Source organism: Phalacrocorax carbo (genome assembly GCF_963921805.1).
Source record: "Phalacrocorax carbo chromosome W unlocalized genomic scaffold, bPhaCar2.1 SUPER_W_unloc_5, whole genome shotgun sequence".
In the NCBI taxonomy this organism is placed as follows: Eukaryota; Metazoa; Chordata; class Aves; order Suliformes; family Phalacrocoracidae; genus Phalacrocorax; species Phalacrocorax carbo.
In genome coordinates, this window is record NW_026990256.1 from 789421 (window position 1) to 805714 (window position 16294).

The following is a 16294-nucleotide window of genomic DNA, read 5'->3' on the forward strand; positions in this document are numbered from 1 at the left end:
GATAACACACTGATGGTTTAGCTGTTGCTAAGTAGTGCTTATACGAGTCAAGGACTTTTCCAGCTTTCCATGTTCTAGCAGGCGCACAAGAAGCTGGGAGGGGAGGGGGGCAGAGCCAAGACAGGTGATCCAAACTGGCCAAAGGGATATTCCATATCATATGATGTCATGCCCAGTATATTAACTGGGGGGAGTTGGCCGGGGGAGGCAGCAATCGCAGCTTGATGACCGGTGGCGTTGGTTGGTGGGTGGTGAGCAGTTGCAGCACTTGTTTTGTTTAGTTTTTTCCCCCTCCCCAGGTTTCCTCCCTCTCTCTCCCCTGTTATTTTCCTTTTCATTATATTATTATTGTTATTATTACTACTACTACTACTACTACTACTACTACTGCTGTTTTATATTAATCATTAAACTGTTCTTATCTCAACCCACGAGTTTTCTTCAATTTGATCTTCTGATTCTCTCCCCCATCCCACTGGGGTGGGGGGAGTGAGCGAGCGGCTGTGTGGTGCTTAGTTGCTGACTGGGGCTAAGCCACCACATTCCTTTTTGGCACCCAACATGGGACACAAAGGGTTTGAGACAATAACAGTTGGTGGTCACAGCACTGACTCATCTGTTCTCAATAGTAGTTTATCCGATCTACACCATGTTCTTTTTGCTCTTCCTGTTAAAGATTGGTGTTGGTTTTCTCTGTGCTCTGCAGTGATTAGTGATGTTTTGCCTAGGAGATTTGTTATTAAAACACTGGCCTTGAGCTTTATCAGTTATTTGGGTCTTGCATGGAAGCCATTACTGTACTTGAGGTACCACCTCATGTAGGCAATTAGCAATTATACATCCTCCTCTGAGAGGTTTTTTATGGAGGAAATACAGAATGGCACCTTCGCTGCCTTCATCTATGATGCCTCCTCCTTCATTACGATAACTTTTCAGTATCTTGAACATCCTTGGGTAGTTAAGATACTTCTATTGGTATTGCTTGGGAATATTGTTTCAGTTTTGTCTAAGGTTAATAAGCAATTTCAGAATAACATCCAGCGATCTGCCCCAAGGCTCGATAGTTATGGGTGGCAGGGTATGTGGGATAGTATGGGCAAATGCCTAAGACGATGGGCACCTCCATTGTTTTAAGACTTCACCCCTGAACAAGTGCAGAATCCTGAAAAATTAGTAGAATATTTGGAGGAAGTATGTTGTCACCCTGGCAATTCCAGTGTCGTGGTTCAGCCTCAGCTGGCAACTGAACACCACGCAGCCGCTCGCTCACCCCCCACCCCCACCCCTGTGGGATGGGGAAGAGAATCGGACGAGCAAAAGATAAGAGATAAGCACAGTTTAATAACTACAATAGAATGATGATGATAAATGATTATGATAATAATGACAGTAATGTTAATATAATAAAAGGGAAAAGGAAGGAAAGGGAAAACAGGGAACAAAAACGCAGAAACACGAACGATACAACCGCTCACCACCCGCCGACCGACCGACGCTGCCCGTCCCTGAGCCGCGATTGCTCCCTCCCTCCCCCGGCCAGCCCCTCCCAGGTAGCATACTGGGCATGACGTTACATGATATGGAATATCCCTTTGGTCAGTTTGAATCCACTCTCTTAGCTGTGCCCCCTCCCCTCCCGGCTTCTTGTGCACCCAGCAGAGCATGGGAAGCTAGACATGTCCTTGACTAGTATCAGCGCTGCCCAGCAACAGCCTAAACATCTGTGTGTTATCTCAACAGGTTTTTTTTTCCATGCTAATTTCAAAGCACAGCACTATACCAGCTAGAGTGAAGAAAATTAACTCTATCCCAGCTGAAACCATTACACCAGAGAGACACAGATAACTGCAATCTGCTGGGGCCTGGCCCATGCCTATCGAGCCCTGTTCAACACTATTCAGAACCCTCAAGGGGAAGAGAAGGCCTCTGGATCTAAAAAGACAAAGAGAAAGAAAGTAACAGGCACTGAGGCTGCTCCAACCCCAGTGACAAGCACTGCGGCCACTCAAACACCCACGAGAGGCATTGAAGCTGAATCAGAATCAACCCATGCCATTATCAGTCGCCCCTATACACAAGAAGAAATCTTGGAAGAGAAAGTTTAGAAAGAGATGATGGAAGAGCAGGGCCATCACGAGGAGAGGAGGAGGAAGAAGAAGAAGGACTCGTACAAGAGACAGAAACTACCCAATCCCTATCCTTGAGTGAGTTGCGAGTTATGCAAAAAGATTTTGGCCGTCGTTCAGGTGAGCACATTGTCACCTGGCTGCTCCAATGGTGGGATAATGGGGCCAGCAGTCTGGAATTAGAGGGGAAAGAAGCCAAACAGCTGGGTTCCCTTCCTAGGGAAGGGGGCATTGGCAAAGCGATTGGAAAAGGGACACAAGCCCTCAGCCTCTGGAGGCGACTCCTGTCTGCAGTGTGAAAGAAACGTATCCCTTCAAGGAATATGTTATATATCGCCCAGGAAAATGGACCACCATGGAGAAAAGTATTCAGTACCTGAGGAAATTAGCCATGTTTGAGGTGCGTTATGGTAACCTGGATAATGAACAGTCACCCAAAGATCCAGATGAAGCCCAGTGCACATGACCCATGTGGCGGAAGTTTGTACGGAGTGCACCATCCTCGTATGCAAACTCATTAGCAGTATTGGTGTATAAAGATGACGAGGCACCAGCGGTGGGGGATGTGGTTGATAGACTCTGGGTTTCTGAAGCAAAAATGTCTTCGTCCCTCATCTCGGCTGTGGAGAAACTATCCCAAGAGGTCCAGCAATTCAAAGAAGATATGTCCTACTCCCCACCTGTATAGACCAGTATCTCGGCCATTAGGAGTAAACATCCCTTTGCTCAAGAGAGAGGATGCACACCACGGGCCACCCTAAGGTTTACCTGTGTGAACATGGAGAGGACATGAAGAAGGGGGATGGAAAATCTACCTCGACCCTAGAGGCATGGGTAATTGAGTTGCAAAGAAATGCAGTCACTCAGGAGGGGTTCTTCCAGGAAAGTTGCTGCTCCAGTTTCAGTGAGCAGGTCCACAGACAGAGGAGTAGAAGCACTGATTTTATTTCTGATCTTAATAGAGAGACTTCTGATTCGCATCAAAGTGAGTAGTGAATACTATGATCAGGACTAGTGGGGACCTGCCTCCACCCAGGTGGAGGAAAGGGAAAACCAGGTTTACTGGACTGTGTGGATCCGATGGCCTGGCACATCCAACCCACAAGAGTATAAAGCTTTAGTGGACACCGGTGCACAGTGCACCCTACTGCCATCAAACTATATAGGGGCAGAACCATTCAGCATTGCTGGAGTGACAGGGGGGATCCCAAGAGCTAACTGTATTGGAGGCCGAAGAGAGCCTAACCGGGAACGAGTGGCAAAAGCACCCCATTGTGACTGGCCCCGAGGCTCCGTGCATCCTTGGCATAGACTACCTCAGGAGAGGGTATTTCAAGGACCCAAAAGGTTACAAGTGGGCTTTTGGTGTAGCTGCCTTGGAGACGGAGGAAATTAAACAGCTGTCTACCCAGCCCGGTCTCTCGAAGGACCCTTCTGTTGTGGGGTTGCTAAAGGTCAAAGAACAACAGGTGCCGATCACTACCACAACAGTGCACCGGCGGCAATATCACACCAACCGAGACTCCCTAATTCCCATCCATGAGCTCATTCGTTTACTGGAGGTCCAAGGAATCATCAATAAGACCCGCTCACACTTTAACAGTCCCATATGGCCAGTGCAGAATTCTAATAGGGAGTAGAAATTAACAGTAGACTATCGTGGCCTGAATGAAGTCAAGCTGCCCCTGAGTACTGCTGTGCCGGACATGCTATAACTTCAATATGAACTGGAGTCAAAGGCAGCCAAGTGGTATGCCTCAGTTCACAAAGAATCACAGAATCCCAGGTTGGAAGGGACCTCCGAGATCATCTAGTGCAACCTTCCTAGGAAGAGCACAGTCTAGACAAGATGGCCCAGCACCCTGTCCATACAACTCTTGAAGGTGTCCAACATGGCCAAGTCAACCACTTCCTTGGGGAGATTATTCCAATGGTTGACTGTTCTCACGGAAAAATTTCCCTCTCATGTCCAGTCGGAATCTCCCCAAGAGCAACTTATATCCATTCCCCCTTGTCCTTTCCGTGTGACTCCTTGTAAAAAGGGAGTCTCCATCTTCTTTGTAACTACCCCTTAAGTACTGGTACATGGTGATGAGTTCTCCTCTAAGCCTCCTTTTCTCAAGGCTGAACAAACCCAGCTCTCCCAGCCTAGCCTCGTATGGCAGGCTTCCCAGTCCTTTGATCATCTTGGTGGCCCTTCTCTGGACCCCTTCCAGCCTGTCCACATCCTCTTTGTATAGCGGGGACCAGAACTGTACACAGTACTCCAGGTGTGGCCTGGCAAGCACTGAGTAGAGTAGGATAATGACTTCTTTCTCTCTGCTGGTGATGCCCTTTTTGATGCAATCCAGCATCCTGTTGGCCTTCTTGGCTGCAGCAGCACACTGTCCGCTCATGTTGAGCTTCCTGTCCACTGGGACCCCCAGGTCCCTTTCCACAGAGCTGCTCTCCAGCCAGGTGGATCCCAGTCTGTGTGTTTTCCCAGGTGCATGACCTTACACTTGTCCTTGTTGAACGTCATAAGGTTCTCCCTTCTGGAGTGTCTACTTCCACACTCAATTTGGTGTCATCTGCAAACTTCATTGTGCTACACTTGATCCCATTATCCAGATCACTCATAAAGATGTTGAATAACATTGGAACCAATATTGATCCCTGGGGGACCCCACTTGTGACAGGTTACCACTTTGAAAAAGAGCTATTTACCACCACCCTTTGGGTGCAGCCTGTCAGCCAGTTCCCCACCCACTGCACAGACCACTCGTCTAGGCCATAACGCATTAACTTCTCTAGGAGGAGGCCGTGGGGAACCGTTTCAAAGGCCTTGGAGAAGTCCAGGTAGACAATGTCCACCGCTCACCCCATGTCAGCCAAGCAAGTCACTTTGTCGTAGAAGGCCACCAGGTTTGTCAAGCACGATCTGCCCTTAGTGAAACCATGTTGGCTTTTCCCAATGACGTGCTTCATTTGACTTGCGATAGCCCTCAGGAGGATTCATTCCATAACTTCCCCAGGGATTGAAGTGAGGCTGATGGGCCTATAATTACCTGGATCCTCCCTCGAGCCCTTCTTGTAGATAGGGGTAACATTTGACTTCCTCCAGTCCTCTGGGACATCCCCCATTCTCCACGACTTCTCGAAGATTATGGAGAGTGGCCTCAAACTGACGTCAGCCGTCTCTCTCAACACCCTTGGGTGGATGGTGTCAGAGCCCATCGAGAAGAGGTAGTAGATGAAGGCTTCAACAGACAGCTGGAAGTAGCCTTGCAATCAAAGGCCCTGGTCCTCATGGGGGACTTCAACTCCCCTGATATTTGCTGGAATAGCAACATGGGCAGCCATGCATGATCCAGAAGGTTCCTCCAGAGCATCAAGGACAACTTCTTGATGCAGGTGGTGGAGAAGCCAATGAGGCGAGATCTGCTGCTCAACCTTATACTAACAAACAAGGAAGGGCTGTTTGAGGATGTGAGTTGCGGGTAGCCTTGGCTGCAGTGGCAATGAGATGGTCGAGTTTAGGATACTGCACGGTAGAAGCAGGGCTATGAGTTGAATTACAACCTTGGACTTCAAGAGGGCCAACTTTGGCCTCTTCAAAGACCTGCTAGGAGGAATCCCATGGGCTAGGGCTCTGGAAGGCAGGGGGTCCAAGGGAGCTGGACAGTGTTCAAAGACCACTTCCTCCGAGCTCAAGATCGGTGCATCCCCAGGAGGAAGAAGTCAGGCAGAGGAGATGGGAGACCTGCATGGACGAGCAAAGAGATTCTAGTGAAACTCAAATGGAAGAAGGAGGTTCACTGTATGTGGAAAAAGGGACTGGCCGCTTGGGAGGAATATAGGAATGTTGTCAGTGTATGGAGAGATCATAGAATCATAGAATCGTTAAGGTTGGAAAAGACCCTTAAGATCATCGAGTCCAACCACTAACCTATCACTGCCAAGTCCACCACTAAACCATATCCTCAAGTACCACATCTACCCTTCTTTTGAATACCTCCAGGGATGGAGACTCAACCACCTCCCTGGGCAGCCTGTTCCAATGTTTGACAACCCTTTTGGTGAAGAAGTTTTTCCTAATATCCAACCTAAACTTCCCCTGGTGCAGCTTGAGGCCATTTCCTCTCATCCTAGCGCTTGTTACTAGGGAGAAGAGACCGACCCCCGCCTCGGTACAACCCCCTTTCAGGTAGTTGTAGAGAGCAATAAGGTCTCTCCTCAGCCTTCTCTTCTCCAGACTAAACAACCCCAGCTCCCTCAGCCGTTCCTCATAAGACTTGTTCTCTAGACCCTTCACCAACTTCGTTGCCCTTCTCTGGACACACTCCAGCACCTCGATGTCCTTCTTGTAGTGAGGGGCCCAAAACTGAACACAGTACTCGAGGTGCGGCCTCGCCAGTGCCGAGTACAGGGGCACGATCACCTCCCTGCTCCTGCTGGCCACACTGTTCCTGATACAAGCCAGGATGCCATTGGCCTTCTTGGCCGCCTGAGCACCCTGCTGGCTCATGTTCAGCCGGCTGTCAACCAGCACCCCCCAGGTCCTTTTCCTCCAGGCAGCTCTCCAGCCACTCCTTCCCAAGCATATAGCGTTGCATGGGGTTGTTGTGACCCAAGTGCAGGACCCGGCACTTAGCCTTGTTGAATCTCATACCACTGGCCCCGGCCCAACGATCCAGCCTGTCCAGGTCCCTCTGTAGGGCCTTCCTGCCCTCCAGCAGAACAACACTCCCACCCAGCTTGGTGTCATCTGCAAACTTACTGAGGGTGCACTCAATCCCCTCATCCAGATCATCAATGAAGATATTGAACAGGACCGGCCCCAACACTGAGCCCTGGGGAACACCACTCGTGACTGGCCGCCAACTGGATTTGACCCCATTCACTACCACTCTCTGGGCTCGGCCGTCCAACCAGTTTTTAACCCAGCGCAGAGTGCACTTGTCCAAGCTGTGAGCAGACAGCTTCTCCAGGAGGCTGCTGTGGGAGACAGTGTCAAAAGCCTTACTAATGTCCAAGTAGACAACGTCCACGGCCTTCCCCTCATCCACTAAAGCAGGTCACCTTATCATGGAAGGAGACCAGGTTAGTGAGGTAGGACCTCCCTTTCATAAATCCATGCTGGCTGAGCCCGATCCCCCGGTTGTCCCACATGTGCCGCGTAATGGTGTTCAAGATGATCTGCTCCATGACCTTTCCCAGCACCGAGGTCAGGCCTGTAGTTCCCCAGATCCTCCTTCTGACCCTGCTTGTAGAGGGGCGTCACATTTGCTAGTTTCCAGTCATCTGGGACCTCCCGGTCTGACCAGGACTGCTGATAGATGATGGCGAGTGGCTTGGCGAGCTCCTCTGCCAGCTCCCTCAGTATCCTCGGGTGAATCCCATCCGGCCCCATGGACTTGTGAACATCCAGGTGAAGGAGCAGGTCGGTGACTGCCACCTCTTCAACAACTGGGACTTCATTCCGCATGCTAGCTCCATCTCCCAGCACAGGGGCCTGACAACCCCGAGGATGACCAGTCTGACTATTAAAGACTGAGGCAAAGAAAGCATTAAGTACCTCAGCCTTCTCCTCATCTTTCCTGGCAAGGTTACCTTCCGCATCCCACAAAGGAGGGAGATTCTCCCTGGCCCTCCTTTTGTCACTGATGTATTTATAAAAACATTTTTTGTTATCTTTAATGGTGGCGGCCAGTTTAAGTTCCAGCTGGGCCTTCGCCTTCCTAATCTTTTCCCTGCATAACCTCACAACATCCTTGTAGTCCTCCTGAGTCACCTGCCCCTTCTTCCAAAAGCAGTAAGCTCTCCTTTTTTTCTTGAGTTCCAGCCAAAGCTCACTATTCAGCCAAGCCAGTCTTCTCCCCCGCCTGCTCAACTTACGGCACATGGGGATGGCCTGCCTCTGCGCCTTTGAGACTTCCTTCTTTAATAACATCCAGCCTTCCTGGACTCCTTTGCCCTTCAGGACTGCCTCCCAAGGGACTCTGTTAACCAGACAGACTCCTTAACAATCCAAAGTCTGCCCTTCTGAAGTTCAGGGTAGTGGTTTTGCTGACCCTCTTCCTTACTTCTCCAAGAATCCAGAACTCTATCCTGTCATGGTCGCTAGCCCAAGACAGCCTCCAACCGCCACATCACCCACCAGGCCTTCTTTGTTCATAAACAGCAGGTCCAGCGGGGCACCTCCCCTGGTTGGCTCGCTTACCAGCTGCATCAGGAAGTTATCTCCCACACACTCCAGGAACCTCCGAGACTGCTTTCTCTCTGCTGTGTTGTATTTCCAGCAGATATCTGGTAAGTTGAAGTATCCCACGAGAATAAGGGCTAGAGATTGTGAGACTTCAGCCAACTGCTTGTAGAGTACTTCATCTGTCTCCTCATCCTGGTTGGGTGGTCTATAACAGACTCCCACCAGGATGTCTGCCTTATTGGCCTTTCCCCTGATCCTTACCCATAAGCACTCAACCTTATCATTACCGTCATTGAGTTCTAGACAGTCAAAACACTCTCTAACATACAAGGCTACCCCTCCACCTCTCCTTCCTTGCCTGTCCCTTCTAAAGAGCTTGTAGCCATCCGTTGCAGTGCTCCAGTTGTGCGAGTCATCCCACCATGATTCCGTGATGGCGACCACATCATAGTTTCCCTGGCACGCAATGGCTTCCAGCTCCTCCCGTTTATTGCCCATGCTGCGTGCATTGGTATAAATGCACTTCAGCTGATCTATTGATCTTTTCTCCAACACAGGCATGCCACCCCCAGGCTCATTCCTAGCAAGCCTGGTTTTATCCCCTTACCCCTTTGTATCTAGTTTAAAGCCCTCTCAACGAGGCCTGCTAACTCCTGAGCCAGAATCCTTTTCCCCCTTTGCAGCAGGTGAACCCCATCTGTCTCCAGCAGGCCTGGTGCCATGTAAACTGCCCCATGATAAAAAAAACCCCAAAATTCCACTGCTGGCACCAGCCTCTGAGCCACATGTTAATGAGATGGGACTTCCTGTTCCTTTCCGTATGTCTCCCGGCTACCGATGGGATGGAGGCAAACACTACCTGCGCTCCTGATCCTTCAAGCAATCACCCCAGTTCTCTGAAGTCCCTTTTGATTGTCTTTGCACCTCTCTCAGCTACCTCATCACTGCTGACCTGAACAACCACTAGTGGCTAATAATCGGATCCTTTTACTAGCCTAGGGAGCTTCCTGGTAATGTCTCTTATCCTTGCCCCAGGGAGGCAGCAGACTTCCCTATGGGATGGGTCCAGTCGGCGTATCGGGCCCTCTGTTCCCCTCAGAAGGGAGTTGCCTACGACAATTACCCTTCTTTTTTTCTTACCAGTGGCCGTTGTAATGCATGGGGCTGACCGGTTCCCTCTAGTCAATCCCTTGGGTGGATCACTGTCTGTATCTTCATCCTCCTGGCCCTTGGGTTCCAGAGCCTCATACCTATTGTGCAAGGGCACCTGGGGGGGGGGCCGAAGTTGGCCAGGAGAGGATTCGCCTACTATGCTGAGCAGGGATCTGAATCCATCTTCCATCTCTTGGGTCCCCTCCCTCTGCCTGGCTGCAGGAGGGCAGGGGAGCCACTCCTTCTCTTGATGCTTCTATCTGGTGCGCTTGTCTCAGGGATGGTAGGGAGTGGCTCCAGCAGTCTATCTCCCTCTCACGTTCCCTGATACTCCTCAGTCTTGCAACTTCTTCTTTCAGCTCTGCCACCATGCTGAGCAGATCCTCCACCTGCTCACACCTCACGCAGGTCCTGTCTCGGGAGCCCTCCATGACTGGAGCAAGGCTCTGACACTCCCTGCAGCCAGAGACCTGGGTGGCTGCATGTTTTAGTGGGAGGTCTGTCTGTGTTGCCACATGCCTCCTGGCGATAGCTCTTGTCCAAGCGGAGACCATGGCTAAGTCTTTTCCAGGAGAGCGTAGACCACAAGGAGAGCTCGCCAGCTGCCTGCTCACCCTGCCTGCGCGAACTGCCATGCCACGCCCTTCCTCAACGAGGAAGGCCAAGGCCCACATGGAACAAAATCTGGCAAGGGATGTCAAAGATAACAAGAAGGGCTTCTTTAAATACATCAGCAGTAAAAGGAAGACTGGAGATAAAGCGGGCCCACTGCTGAACAAGGTAGGGGCCCTGGCGACGCAGGATGCAGAGAAGGTGGAGTTACTGAATGCCTTCTTTGCCTCGGACTTTACTGCTAAGACTGGCCCTCAGGTATCCCAGCCCCCAGAGAAGACAGATAAAATCTGGAGAAAGGAAGGCTTACCATTGGATGAGAAGGATTGGGTCAGAGATCACCTAAGCAAACTGGATCCTTGCAAAGCCATGGGCCCCGCTGCGATGCACCTGTTGAGTGCTGAGGGAGCTGGCGGATGTTATTGCTGAGCCATTCTCCATCATCTTTGAAAGGTCGTGGAGGACAGTAGAGGTGCCCGAGGACCGGAGGAAAGCAAACGTCACTCCACTCTTCAAAAAGGGCAATAAGGAGGCCCTGGGAAACTATAGGCCAGTCAGCCTCACCTTCGTCCCTGGAAAAAGGTGATGGAGCAGTTCATCCTGGAGGTCCTCTCCAAGCATGTAGAGGAAAAGAAGGTTATCAGAAGTAGTCAACATGGATTCACCAAGGGAAGATCATGCTTGACCAACCTGATAGCCTTCTATGATGGTGTGACTGGCTGGGTCGACGAAGGGAGAGCAGTGGATGTTGTCTATCTCGACTTCAGTAAGGCATTCAACACTCTCTCCCATAGCACCTTCATAGGCAAGCTAAGGACGTGCGGGTTTGATGAGTGGACAGTGAGATGGCTAGAGAACTGGCTCAACAACAGAACTCAGAGGGTCGTGACCAACGGGACAGAGTCTGGTTGGAGGGCTGTAACTAGCGGTGTTCCCCAGGGGTCTGTGCTGGGTCCAGTCCTGTCCAATATATTCATCAACGACCTGGACGAAGGGATAGAGTGTACCCTCAGCAAGTTCGCTGATGATACCAAGCTGGGAGGAGTGGCTGATACGCCAGAAGGCTGTGCTGCCATGCAACGAGACCCGGACAGGCTGGAGAGCTGGGCCAAGGGGAACCTGATGAAATTCAGCGAGAGCAATTGCAAGGTCCTGCACCTGGGGAGGAACAACCCCATGCACCAGTACAGGCTGGGGGGCTGACCTACTGGAAGGTAGCACTACTGAGAAGGACCTGGGAGTGCTGGTGGACAGCAAGCTGACCCTGAGCCAACAATGTGCCCTTGTGGCCAAGAAGGCCAACGGTATCCTGGGCTGCATTAAAAGGAGTGTGGCCAGCAGGTCGAGAGGGGTTATCCTCCCCCTCTACTCTGCCCTAGTGAGACCACATTTGGAGTACCGCGTCCAGTTTTGGGCCCCCCCAGTTTATGAAGGACAGGGAACTGCTCGAGCAAGTCCAGTGGAGAGCTACCAAGGTGATCAGGGGACTGGCGCACCTCCCTTATGAGGAAAGGCTGAGAGACCTGGGTTTGTTCAGCCTGGAGAAGAGAAGACCGAGGGGGGATTTCAGCAATACCTAGAAATATCTAAAGGGTATGTGTCAGGAGGATGGGCCTAGACTCTTTTCAATAGTGCCCAACGACAGGACAAGGGGCAATGGGCGCAAGTTGAAACACAGGAAGTTCCAGCTAAACATGAGAAAAAACTTCTTTCCTGTGAGGGTGACAGAGCAGTGGAACAGGCTGCCCACAGAGGTTGTGGAGTCTCCTTCCCTGGAGACATTCAAAACCTGCCTGGACGCAGTCCTGTGCCCCATGCTCAAGGTGTCCCTGCTCAAGCAGGGTGGTTGGACAAGATGATCTCCAGAGGTCCCTTCCAACCCCTACCATTCTGTGATTCTGTGTTTTGTAGGGGTCACACTCCCGCAATAATTCACATACTTCACAGATGGTGGGTCTATGTTTGGATCAACCAGGAATTTTGTTCCCAAAGCCTGGGACTCAACGGTGTTGGTAAAGACAGAGGTGAAGAAAGTGTTGAGGACCTCTGCCTTTTCAGCATCGTTGGTGACTGACTCGCCTTTTCTGTTTAACAGTGGGCCTATGTTTTCCTTCTGTTTCTGCTTGTGGTTGACATGCCTGAAGAACCCTTTCTTGTGATTTTTGACATCTACGGCCAGTTTCAATTCGAGCTGGACTTTTGCTTTTCTAACTGCATCTCTGCACACTCTGGCTATGCCCTTGTAGTACTCAGCGGATAACCCTCCACTTCTCCATCTCTGGTATGCTTCTCTCTTGGATTTGAGTAGACCCAGGAGCTCATGGTTGAGCCAAGGGGGCCTCTTGCTCCGCTGTGCTGGTTTTGGCATCTGCTTACTTCCCTTTCCTTTATAGGGGATAAATTGGCTTTGTGCTTCCAATAGAGAGTTCTTGAAGAACTCCCAGCACTCACTAGCTCCTTTGTCTTCCATGGAAGCATCCCATGGAATCCCTCCCAAGTGAGCCCTGAGTGAGCTGAAGTTTCCTCTTCCAAAATCTAGAACCCTTGTATTAGTACTGACCTTCAGCATGCTCAGCAGGATCCCAAACTCCACAATATTGTGATCACCGCAGCCAAGGCTACCACTGACCAAGATATTACAAAGCAGGTTTTCTTGGTTTGAGAATAGCAACTCCAGCAGTGCCTCCTTCCTGGTTGGCACATCTAACATTTGTATCAGGAAACAGTCCTCTATGCATTCCAGGAACTTGGTGGATGCCGTGCGAGCTGCCGTATTGTTCTTCCAGCAGATGTCTGGGTAGTTGAAGTCACCCATCAGGACCCGGTTCTGTTGGCCAGAAGCTTGCTTTAGTGTCCCAAGTATCGCTTCACCGGCATCATCATCGTGGTTAGGAGGTCGGTAGCAGATGCCCACTGTGAGGTCCCGCTTGGAGATGACCCCTCTGACTTTAACCCAGAGGCAGTCACCATAGATAGAATGATGGAATAGAGCAGTCACAGTCACCATAGTTGACTTCGATACATTCAAGGTTTTCCTTAATGTAGAGTGCGACTCCTCCACCTCTTCTACCCTGCCTATCCTTACTAAACAGCCTATAACCAGCCATTGTGATCCCCCAGTCATTTGAGTTGTCCCACCATGTTTCAGTTACTCCTATGATATCATAACCTTCTGAGTGGGCACGGAGCTCCAGTTCCTCCTGTTTGTTTCCTAGACTGCGTGCGTTCGTATACATACACTTGAGGTGATTACTCTTCTGTTTCACCTCTTGGGAGACAGCTAAAGAACCTTTGTCACCACACCGGTTGGCCTAATTTACTCCCCAGATATCGCTAATGCCAGTTTATTACAACCACCTTATCACACACAAGCCTCTACTGTTTATTATACACAAGCCTATTGTTAGTTGGTCAGCACGGCCTTGGGCTTTATCATAAAGGATAGCTACTAGCAGCATCGGCAACTCCCGCCTTGTTTTGCTACCCTGTAATGAGACACTCCCGCCGGTGGCATGGGATACAGCCCCTGTTGACAGAGTAGCACCTGTGGCCAATCTTGGAATGCAACTTATCAGGAAGGCGTAATGCCATCCCACACATTGCCACAGTAAGTTTGTACCATGCCGCTTTGTAAGCCTTGGGAAATACAAAATCACCGCTGTTATTAATAGCTACATACATTGGTTTTAACTCGCAACATCCTTGAGGCCTTCTTGTTCCCAGGCAGATTAATTCCACGCAGTCCGAGCCTGGATTGTTCACTATGTGTCCTTTGCTTTCCGGATATCCCACACCCTCTGGCAGCAGAGTGCAGGCCACAGTTTGCTTTCACTTGGAGTGGTGTCCAGTACATCTGGAATCGACTGCCCCAGGGGTGGAAACACATCCCTACCATTTGCATGGACCGATCTGCACTGGAACCGGGTGGAGCTACGGAACACCTACAATAAATTGATGATATCATCATGTGGGGCAACACAGCAGAAGATTTTTTTGAGAAAGGGAAGAAAATAGTCCCAATTCTTCTGAAGGCCATTTTTGCAATAACAGAAAGCAAGATGAAGGGACCTGCACAGGGCATTCAGTTTCTAGGAATAAAATGTCAACATGGACATAATCAGATTCCAATGGATGTGATCAACAAAATAGCAGCCATGTCTCCACCAACTAGCAAAAAGGAAACACAACCTTTTTTAGGTGTTGTGGGTTTATGGAGAATGCATATTCCAAATTACAGTCTGATTGTAAGCCCTCTCTATCAAGCGACTTGGAAGAAGAATGATTTCAAATGGGGCCCTGAGCAACAACAAGCCTTTGAACAGATTAAACAGGAAATAGTTCATGCAGTAGCCCTTGGGCTGGCCCAGGCAGGACAAGGTGTAAAAACTGTGTGTCATGGTTTAGCCCCAGTCAGCAACCAAGCACCACGCAGCTGCTCGCTCACTCCCCCTTGGTGGGACGGGGGAGTGAATCGGAAGAGTAGAAGGGAGGCAACTCATGGTTTGAGATAAAGACAGTTTAATAGGCAAAGCAAAAGCTGTGCACAGAAGCAAAGCAAAACAAGGAATTCATTCACCACTTCCCATCGGCAGGCAGGCGTTCAGCCATCCCCAGGCAAGCAGGTCTCCATCACATGTAACGGTTACTTGGGAAGACAAACGCCATCACTCCAAACGTCCCCCTTCCTTCTTCTTCCCCCAGCTTTATATACTGAGCATGATGTCATATGGTATGGAATATCCCGTTGGTCGGTTTGGGTCAGCTGTCCTGGCTGTGTCCCCTCCCAGCTTCTTGTGCACCTGTCAGAGCATGGGGAGGTGAAAAAGTCCTTGACCAGTGTAAGCGCTATTAGCAACAACTAAAACATCTCCACATTATCACCACTGTTTCCAGCAAAAATCCAAAACATAGCCCCATACTAGCTACTATGAAGACATTTAACTCTATCCCAGCTCAAACCAGGACAATGTGCTTTACATTACAGCCAGGGAAAATGGCCCTACCTGGAGCCTCTGGCAGAAAGCACCTGGGAGACCCGAGGTCTACCCCTAGGGTTTTGGAGTTGTGGATACAGAGGGTCCAAGGCCCGCTATACTCCAACTGAAAAAGAGAGATTGGCAAAGAGTTTGGAATATGACCAGAGAAGGAGGTGACATGTGCTGAAGAAGCCCAACTCTATCACAAACTGCCAGACAAAGATGAAAAGCAATACGCCCTCTTCACTGATGGGACCTGTCATCTTGTGGGAAAGCAACATAGATGGAAAGCTGCTGTATGGAGTCCTATATGACAAGTTGCAGAAACTGCTGAACGAGAAGATGAATAGAGCCAGTTTGGAGAGGTAAAGGCCATCCAGCTGGTCTTAGACATTGCTGAACGGGAAAAGTGGCCAGTGCTCTATCTCTATACTGACTCCTGGATGGTGGCAAATGCCCTGTGGGGCTGGCTGCAGCCGTGGAAGCAGAGCAACTGGCAGCGCAGAGGCAAACCCATCTGGGCTGCCGCACTGTGGCAAGATATTGCTGCCCAGGTAGAGAACCTGGTTGTAAAGGTTCATCATGTGGATGCTCACGTCCCCAAGAGTTGGGCCACTGAAGAACATCGGAACAACCAGCAGGTAGATCAGGATGCCAAGACTGAAGTGGCTGAGGTGGATCTGGACTGGCAGCATAAGGGTGAACTATTTCTAGCTCGGTGGGCCCATGATACCTCAGGCCATCAAGGGAGAGATGCAACATACAGATGGGCTCACGATCGAGGGCTGGACTAGACCATGGACGCTATTGTGCAGGTGTGCTGGTTTTGGCTGAGAAGGGGTTAATTCTCCTCAGCGTGGGGGGGTCGGCTACCTTTCCAACTTCCATCGAAATGCTGCGTGGCTGGGGGGGCTGGGAGGGGCAGGGCCATGGTGGGGGCAGCTGACCCCACAATGGCCAATGGCATGTTCATGCCATACCATGTGACACCATGACCAGTATATTAAGGGGGGCAGTTTGCAGCTCGGGAGCGGTGTGGCGTTGGGTCGGCAGGCGGTGAGCGGCTGCGTCGCGTGCTTTTTGTGTCAGCGGTTCGTTCCCCTCCCCCCTCCCTTCCCCCCCCCGCTCGGGGTTTTGCGCTTCTTGTTGTTCTCCTTTACATTGCATTTCTGTTGTTGTTTCTTTTAATTTTAATTATTAAACTGTTCTTATCTCAACTCAAGAGCATTACCCTTCTGATT

General features: G+C 50.4%; 1 protein-coding gene across 3 annotated transcripts in view; it reads left to right on the forward strand.

The window, feature by feature from the left end:
- LOC135310888 (ceramide transfer protein-like) overlaps positions 1 to 16294 on the forward strand; it is a 163679-nt gene that overhangs the window by 118166 nt on the left and 29219 nt on the right. The gene's annotated exons all lie outside the window — the stretch shown is intronic.